We start from the raw sequence: 10,538 nt of genomic DNA, 5'->3' as shown, positions 1-10,538 counted from the left end.
AATATAGCCTAGACATTGGAGTTTGTGACAAAGCATACGATCTAGGAAGAGACACTTTCGACGTGCGACATTTCAAGAAAGAAGACGGGAGTTTAAAACCATCTATCAGGGGAATCAAATTAACAAAAGATCAATATGAGAAATTATGCATTTTGACAGTGACCTGAAAGATGAACACTAATCAAATCCAATCTATACTTAAGTGTGACCCCCGCTCGAGAGATAAATTTATCGGAGTGTTTCCCGCTAATAGATTACCAAAAGTTCCAATTAAAAAAAATCATATTGTTTCGTAATCAACACCGATCCTGATACGCTTCCAGGCTCTCCTTGGACGGCTGTTTACAAATCGGGCGACACTCTAGACTTTTTTGTTCTCTAGGAAGATCACATCGTGACTATGGATTTTTTCTTTAACGATATAGCAAGCGTATTCGACACAATACTCATAAATTTCAATCAAATAAAAGCCAAAACTGCGGACCTCATGTGATTTATTTTCTAACCTCGAGATGTATGGGGATTTCTTACAGTAAAATAATTAACGAATTGTATAATTTCGATTTAAAAATAAATGATAGTTTAGCGTTGTTGAATATATGTATTCATTTGATGAAAGAGTGGAAACAAAATAAATCAATTTGTTTAGAATAAAAAAAAATGTTTATTTATTTCACACATAATTATTTTTACACATTTTTATTATTCTTGCCAGCGGGAAGGAGGCCGGGTCTGTCTTTTGGGCCTGGGAGATTTTTTAGGGGATGGTAATTTTATTTTTTTTTGCGGCGATATTGGAACTCCACCAACAGCACCCTCCTCCAAAGATAACTCTCGATCCCAATCATCTTCCTTGCTTAATTTACTTCCAATATCGGTATTTTCTAAGTATTCTTCAAATATTTCATTTTCTTGATTTAATCGTTTATGCATTCTATCATCAGTAATTGTCTTTTGTTGCTTAACAATCGGCGTAGATGATTTCCTTTTCCAAGAATCTACTGTCTTTAAGAGACTCGGGAATTTGACATCTCCCCTAGTCTCTTCGTTTTCTCTCTCGCTGAGATAGTCTTTCATTTTGCGTGTCATAGTATTTAAACGCAGCTCTGCAGCGTCGCCATCGTTAACTCCCTCGGGCGTTTTGAAGGGTGAATAAATTTGCGAGGTGAACGGGGAATTTAATGGGGCAACAGGTACGGGTGCTTGAAAGTTTGTAATTACAACTTTAGGTACTGGTATCGCTTTCCTCATTTCTCTGGCCTCGCTCAGTATTTTTAGAAATTCTCGTAATTTGGTGCGGCTGTTTAAATTAGAAGTTAATATATTTTGCAGCTCATTATCTAATAAGTTATAATATGTTTCCTGGGGAGAAACAAGCTGTTTATTTTCTTGAGATATTTGTCCGACACTCGATGCGGGAACTAAAATCATTTTTTTCATTTTATCTTTTATTGAATAAATTGGCAATTAAAGGAACGATAGATCCTAATAGAGCCGGTATGAAGAATCCCGTACCTTTCTGAATTATTAGAGCACGCTTCCTTTTTTGCGAAATTTTTGGACTGGCTAAAAACCATATTGCTTTTTTATATTTAGAAAGTTGTTTTTTTTTGGCTTTAGATAATATAAACCCACCCCCTTTCAAGTTTTTGCAAACGGTCTGTAAGGCTTTTAATTGCGTTGGAGAATTGTTAGCTAATAAAGTTTTACGTATCCCTCCTTTAGATTTATACAATAAATTTAAATATGGATAGTGTGTTTTAAACCTGTCATAGGGATTTGCAATAGGAGTCGTTTTTTACGTACTGTCTTTTTTGGAGCCATTGTCTTTAATGAACTTGATAATAATATAGTAAATTATTTATTATTGGAAAAAACTACCATTTGTGGTCCGTTTTGATTAAATGTGTACGATCTTAATCGTAAGCTATCTGGAGTGGTGACAGATGTGTCTATAAATAGGGAATTGTAAGGTTCTCTACTAGTAGCCATATCGTAGGCCATTTTAATTATTTTTGTATTATTTGGAGATATTTGATTGGCCAGATATTGAATTTGACTTAGATCTCGAGGAGATTTAAACAGATTTAGATATGACATATTAAGAGAGATTAAACGAGATTGTTTGCCTCGAGGAAATAGGGTTTGTGAGATTAATACGACTGAAATTTCATAATGATGACTGTCGACAGTAACCAATTTAGCAATTTGATCATTTTTGTAAAGTTCGTCTGCTAGATCATCGATAATAAGTAAGGAATTTCTATTTGATTCCCAAAACTCGCTGTCCATTGGAGGAAGTCCTTGAATAAACTCTATATCGGTTAAAAACTGAGATAAATCATGGTAACCTGATTGCCAAACCGAATAACAATAAATAATTTTAATAGGAGGTTTATCGATTAATTCATTCCTCCATCTAATTAGTGAGTTCGTCCATGATGATTTGCCCGACATAGTAGGCCCTGACACCATCATTCGAAACGGTGAAGGAAATTTTATATAAGACATTACTGTTTAAACAAAGACAACATACTACGTAGTTTGTTAGTAAATTGACTGATTTATAGAATATATGTAAAAATAAACAAACACATTTTAAATTTAAAAAATTATTTTATTAAAGTATAATGTTTCTTATCAAAATCCATTCCTTCACCAGTTATATAAAGTTTCAAAAAATAACATACAAAAATAACATTTTTGAATAAAAAATAAATCATAACATCTCCTTAACCAAAAAAATTATTAATTCCCGTTTTATAGTAAAAATTCAATTTTAGAAGTTAAAAGTTTAAATCTTAGGTTATTTAAAAATAAAGTATTTACTCGATTTTCGGAAGAGATTTCATTTACGATAACTATGTGGTTAAATGAAACCTGTTTTGCAAGTTTTTTTGTTACATGATTTTTAGACTTATAATTAAAAGATGACAATTTTATTTTACAATTCACCATCTTCACATTCTAAATAGCCGTAGGGGACACTAGAGATATTATCTTTTAGAACACGTTTACAAAATGTTTTTTTGAAAGTTTTACTTAAGTTGCCAACGCGTAAAAGCATTTTGTACTTATCTTTTATTACGTTAAAGGGAATTTTCACCTTAAACTCGGTATTTGGCACAAAAATCATCTGTTTAAAAGAATCGAAATGGATGATTTCTGAATTCTCCCTGGTAAGAGTTATTCCTTTTAATTTTATAATTGTCTGATTATTTTCAAGTTTAAAGCTGTAGCTTTTTGGTCCGGTTGATACGAATTTTGTTATATATGTATTCGGAGTCTCGCACGTAAGTTCACCTAAATTACCACCGAGGGGGGGTAGCCAATCGTTTGGTAGATGTGTAAATTTCACTCCGTCAGTGTCAAAATAAATTACTCGCTTTCCCAACTTATTAATTAACTTATGCAGATGAATACGACCGTAACTGGTGACAAAGGCGGCGATTATTACATTACCTTTTGAAAATGTTGGGGCCAGCTCACTTTTTTTTATAGCCCACCATGGCAAAATCGTTGTTGATTAGATGAAAGTCTGTTAATTTATTCGTTGTGTCTGCTATAATCTCGGTTAATCGGGAGTAGCGATGGATAATTTTAGTTGATGATTTATCCATTCTTAAGGCCATTCTTCCATATAATGAATTTTGCGCCAATTTCGCGGAAGTTCTTAAGGATGGGTTATCAACAATTTCTTCAGGCTCTAACCTTACTCCATCCGCTTCGTATATCGCATCTAAATACTCTTTTTGTTCTTGATATGTTTTAATATTGGGTGGAAATCCTGAATTTTTAACTTTTGCTCTAAAAAAATGTCAATATATGGTTTGAAAAAATTGGTTGTAATATTGTAATGGTACACCTCGAAAATTTCTAACAGCTGATAATTACACTCTTTTATTGAGTAGTAGATTTCCACCGAGGGTAAGACTACCGTTATAGCTCGTTCGTCAATACTGTGGGTACATTTTTCATCATTATTGATCACACAACTTCCGCATAAAGGATAATAAAGTTTTTTATTAAATCGGTAGGGAAGAAGGGGTAAGTAGAGGTCTCTGGGGGGGAGGATTCGACAACTAATTATTCCTAAATAGGCGTCCGGTGCATAATCAAAGTTGTGTGTGATAACTTTAACATTTTTACAACCATATTCCATTTTTTGTAAGCAATACGCATACAGACTACAAAAGTCAAAATATCGGATTTGTTCTCCAATTAAGGGTTCTATTTCATGGTATAGTTTAATTGTTTCTATACGCCCTCCAACTAAAGAATCTCTAGGGTTAATTTTAGGAATAATTTTAATTGTATTAAAAAATGCTTTCGCCTCGGCATTTTTTCTCAACAATTCTAATATTTCACATTCAAAATTTTGAATATATGTGTGGTTTGGTAAATTTTGTTCAATAAATTCTTTTCGATCTAATTCTCTTTCTCTAATTTCTTTGAATGTTTTTCCGACAATTGAATTAAAGCTCGAGCCAGAAAAATGTTTTGGACAACCGTGCCAGAAATCACCCATTACATCAATTACTATGGGTGGATTTTCACAATAGCCATCTACGAAATACGGACCTACAGCCTGTTCCCCATCCGCGGATCTGACCGTTTGCAAAATTAAATTATTTTCCTTCTCATACCAAGATAAATATTTTAATGCAATCTCGCTTTGATTCTGTCTACTTGCCAAACCGATAGCCGGAATAGTACATAATGTATATGGTTCTAAAAACTTGTCAATAAATACATTATTAAGTGCCCCAGAAAGAGAAATACCCCCATAATTACTGATATCAATTTCAATTAGTTCTTTATATAAAATGCGAAATTTCTGCATAGCTAAGCGTAATAAATTACAATCTAAAAGACAATACGCTCTGGATTCTGATTTAATACAATAGACCGGTTCGAGCTGTTTGTGTGAATACCAATTTTTAAATTCTCGGTATTCCAATTCTTTCATTTTATTGGGTTCAAAATATTTTTCGTCCGGAATTGGTCCTGAATAATTCAAAGTTTTTTTTGTCCAAAAAATATAGGGAAAATATCCTTTAGATTGAGGCAAAGAAAACATTTTAGGAAAATGTCTTAGTGGAGCACTAATATAGTTTAAAGAATCTACAAAACGAATGTCTACCCCTTTAATATAAATAGTAAGAATTTTGGCTCCATCGTAAATAACCTCGGGAATGACATGATTAATTAATTTAGAAATAATAAACATTCCGTCGAAAGATCTCAGATTATGGGCCATTACGATGAGGTTTGAAAATTTCGGTCTAATTGTTTTTCTTTTCCGTTTCCCATCCGTAAGTAAAATAGTTTCATGTTGAAACAAAAAATTGAGGAAGTTATTTACACAATATTGTCCTTCAAAAACAGTGGTTTCCACAGGCTGATTTAAAATTTCACTTTGGGCCACTAACAGAATAGGCTTATGCATATTATTCTCGATTATAGTTTCAATATCGAAATATACATAGGATCGTGGTTTTTTTTGAAAACCGACTGTTTAACATAATGCTGGTTAGGAGGATGTTCAATTTTACAAGAGTTGCAAGCTGTTTCACATTTGTGAGTTTTTAAAGTTTCAAATTGAACACAGCATTTTTCGCATCTGTGGAAAAGCTTGCAAGTTTCATTTTTCAGGTGAAAACTGTAACATTCACCTTGTTTTAAATACCTATTACAAAGTTTACAACGAATTAATGGAATTTCTAAAATTTCGTGAAAATCTCGACCTAAACACCTTTTACATTTAATATTTCTAGTGTCAAAACAGTGGTGTTTGTTCCTACGATCGGTGGAATAAAAAAAATTCACAGTCTAAGCACGAAGCTACGCCACCCCAAATGGAATGTAGATTTTTAGCTAAATGAACGTGCGTGCCAATTTTTACAAGTAGAATTTTATTTTCGGCAGGGGGGAAGCCTTTGAAATAAATTTGAAAATTTTATGTGGCGTTAAATATTATTATCTGATACTTTGGGGCTAAAAATGTCTGAAATTTAGCTATGTCACCAATTTATACAGCTCCTTGTGCAATTCCTACATCATCATGCAATTTCTTAGCGGCTTCAGTTTGTAATTTACTACGAAAGAATGTTAAGGCTCTATATTCTTTAAGAACACTAGTTAATGGAAGTTTTTTCTTTTTGTACTCGGCAATTTCACAGAGTTTTATTCCGACTGTGAGGGCTCTCGCTACGCATAAATTATCGATGTTGTTTATATAGTAAAAATTGGTTTTAGTTTTTAAAAAAGCATCAAGATCGATAATGTCTCTGTTTTTTAGAGCTAAAATTTTTTTTCCCATTTTCTGTGTTGATTTCAAAAGAATTATACTAAATTTAATTTCTCCATCTAGTAAGAAATCTTTTTTCGATTGAGCAATGCGAGCTATATGGTTAAATATTCGAGAAACAGTTAACTGATCAATTTTAATAAATTTAATGTTAATTGGATGTTATAAATTTTCCGATTGAATTGCAAATCTGAGGAAATCGAAACCTGGTGCCTCTTGTCTTACGTATTTGATAATTTTGGACAGAATCTTTTCAAATACTGTAAAAAATAAATGTGTGGGGATTTCTTTTAAGTCTATTAGTTCTAGATCAATATCAAGTTGTTTACATTTCCACTTTTTTGAATTTCTAGGGCTTAATTTTTTAATTTTATAAAACTTTTTATAATTAAAACTGTTTAAAGATGAAAAGTCTAATTCAGAGTCCGAAACGTAATCACTGGAGTCTTCCATATTCTAATTTCGTTTCCAGGTCTAAAATGTTATTCTAATTACTATTACGAATAATTAATTAATGAGTTTAACTTGCCTTCGTGGGTGGGCAAACAATTTTTCCTTCCGTCTGGTCAATTATCTTTTTCAGCCTGTTTGTTGAGTTTATGATTCGAATAACGTCCATGGATAGGGTGTAAGCTAAGAACTTTACTCTTTTATAATCACCCTTCCAGAGTTCATCTCGATTAAGATGTTTAATGTTTTTATACGAATATATCTGAATATCTAGATATATTCCCTTGTCGCTCGCCTTTTTTCTCGGAGTTTTAGTTTCGTAAGAAACTCCACCTTTCTTAACTTTCACTGATTGTTCGATTCCAACTTCTTCGATGTTTGACATACGACGTACCTCTTGAATAAAGTCCCCATCCGATTCGTCCGACTCTAATAACATCTCCTCTTCAGGCCTATCAAAAACTGAAACTGCTTGACTCGCGGAGCTTTGACTATTGCTTGTGGAAGCCATTTTAGCCTGTTATGTTTTAATAGTAAAATTTTGCCCTTTTATACCAAAAGTATTTATTTTTTCATTAATTTTTTCAAAATATAAAACCTTGAATATTAAAGTGATTAATACTACAAGGATAGAACCTAGTTATAATTTATCAGTATGTAAATGGTATTTAAAATTGTTTGTGAATGCCCATTTAAATATAGACATGTATAAAAATATAAAATTATTAATTATTTTTTTGAAGGACTTTATATTTAATATATATCATTGAATTTTCCGTGACAAAAAAGACAACGCCCTAAGAGTTTTAATATTTTTACTTTAAAAATCGATTATAGATGTAAGAATTTTGTTAATTACAGGGTTAGATGTTTTTTAAAATTCTATGGGAAGAAATATATTTCTGCGAGGTATAAAATTTAAACGAAGGATAAAATTATATTTCTGCAGGGTGTATTTGATAAAAAATTGTCTTTTGACTTGATTTTAAACAGGTTAAATCAGGATGTAAAAATTAAATATTTCTAAAATTTTTCTTATCAAAAGACTGTCTTTACCGTTTTCGTTTTATAAAACCATGGGCTCTCGCGAAGTTTTGACTGTTTCCGGTAAGATTTATCATCCTCTCGCTATTAACCCTTTTTCACTTAAATATCTAGCATTACGCAAAGTTAGGAATCGTAATCTTATTAAAATTAACGATGTTTCAATTAGAGTTGAAAATTACTGTATGAAAACAGTCTTTCTTGAGTGTCAAGCCTTAGTAGAGCCTTTTAAAAAAATCATTTTTGCTTGCCCCTTTATAAAAAAATCTTTCAAATTATCGCCAGCTGTTTTTGCTTCGGTTTTTTCTAGAAGAATCAATAACAATTCTTGTCTATTTGACGTTCATTCCATTAATTTTGTCTGTCCCCACGACGGTTTTGAGTTTGATGGGTTACTGTTCCACACTCAATCCACTCTTGAGGGCTGGTTTTCTTACGAAATTTTACGCTTAATTGGAAAACATATGAGACTATATCAAAATTTAAATAAGATCCCATGGTTTCGCCAACATAGCAATCGTAGGAATCTTCAACACGACCTTTTAATTCTCTACCAATTACAACAACTATCTTTCTTTCGGAAAAAACAATTAACTTTAACTAACGATTTTCGCCTAACACGATATAACATCCGTTTAGAATTAGGCGTGATCGTTCTATTTTTTATTAATGATTTGGATCGACAAGAAGTTAAAATAGTTACAACTTTAGAGTAAGGAATACTAATTTTAAAAAAATAACTACAATAATTAAGATAAATATTTTTATTTAGTTGCAAATTATCTCGACCAAATCACAATTTAAACGATCGTCGGCAACTTTTTCAACTACGACTCAAGGTATTTACAATATTTTTTTATTTATTTAAAAAAATTAAATTTATTTTTTTTAAAAAATAGGACTCAAATCTTATAAAATTTTAATTTTGTGCATCAGACTATTTTATTTAAAGACTTTATTTGTGTTTTTTTTATTTTTATTGTTTTTATTTGGTGAAAGATATTAATTTTTGAAATGTTTTATATTTTTTATTTAAAATGTTTTTATTTTAAAAAGTTTAAATGTTTTTTAAATATGTTTTCCAAAATAACTAGTTTTATTAATTTAATTCAGGCGGTGGAGGCTCTTTTTAATACTTCATAATCAACTTTTTCTTTTTTAACTAGTTTTATTAATTTAATGTTGGGATTGGTGTAAAGCCTTTTTTTCTCTATATTAAAAATCCTTTGTTTTCATCTTTTTTATCCAATACATTTTCTAGAAATGATATTCTTATCTTTTTTGTTAGGTATCAAATTTTTTTGTTTAAATTAATTGAGTTATGTAAATATTTTTTTTGTTTTTATTAATATTAGTTTTTTTTATATTTTCTTTTATTATTATTATTATTATTATAATTATTATTTAAAAACTTCTGGAAAATTTATTGTTTAAAACTGATTTAAACAAAGTTCATCTGGGATACAATCTATCGCCTGTATCAAACGACCCATTGCCTGTTTCAAACTACTCATTGGTTATTTATTAATCTTTTTGTTATTTTCATATCTTCAATATACTTTTTTATACTAATATCGTGATTAAACTCTAATGTTTTATGTTTATTTTGGTAATTAATGAGTATATTAACTGAAATTTTAGTACATTTTGTACTAGGATGTTCAAAAATTGAATATAATTGTTTTTATTAATATATAAAAACTTGTTTAAGAAGGATAGGGATAATTAGTAAAGGATTTTTACCAGGAGAAATCTAGAATCAAGATGTCTGGTGAATTACATCTAAAGCCTGTACTTTCGAATTATATCTAAAGCCTGTACTTTCTTTGCCGCGATCTTTAAAATTTCTCTCTCTTCGAGTAGTAAGAATGTATAATCTTTTGTAATACTCGTCAAATTTCGTGGTGGAATCACAAGAATTTAAAACATTTTGAGTCTGAACTTCATGTGTTAGATCAAATTCAACATGTTGACACTGTACAACATACCGTTCGATCTGTTTTAATTAATTCAGACATTCTCGAACTATATACTTCCGAAGCGATTAAGACCAAAACCAGTGTTTTTATTCGTGCGATGGTACAGCAACAAAAAGAATTTTTGTGGTAAATATTTTTTTAGATATATTCGTTTTTAATAGATTAATTTATTTATATCTATAAATTCTAGCCCGAATTTCCAACCCGACATGTCATTTTGTACCGAAGAGGAAAAATACCTTCTACGAATTGATGTAATTATAATTATTTTTTATTATACACTTAAAATATTTTTTAACATTGTGTTTTTTATATTTTTCAGCCTTCAAATTATTTATACCCCCTTCTTTAATTCTTTATTATTTATTAATTTAATTTGTTAGATTATGTTTTAGTTTTATTTGTAGTGTTTCATATGTTGTTAAGTGTTTAAAAAATATATTGTTTGAAATATAATAGTTATTAAATATTATAATAACTAATTGTGTTTTTACTTTTACTAAAACTAACATTGTTTTAAAATAATAAACTATTCAAATATTTGCGAAAAATGAAAAACTTATTTATATTAGTTTAGTTATTTAAAGTATTTTGGGTGGGGCCAAAAGCCGCCAAGGGTATAAAACGAAGGTCGCGAATTCGTTTCCCCATCTCGCAAATAACTAATTAGCATTTTAAATGGCGAAAAAACGAAAAAACGAAAAAAACGATACCAAAAGTAAATTAACATAAGTATTTGGTGGTGTCACATATTA

Source organism: Leiobunum rupestre, chromosome 5 (assembly GCF_980474605.1).
Source record: "Leiobunum rupestre chromosome 5, qqLeiRupe1.1.hap1, whole genome shotgun sequence".
NCBI lineage: Eukaryota > Metazoa > Arthropoda > Arachnida > Opiliones > Sclerosomatidae > Leiobunum > Leiobunum rupestre.
This window is presented reverse-complemented; position numbering follows the sequence as displayed.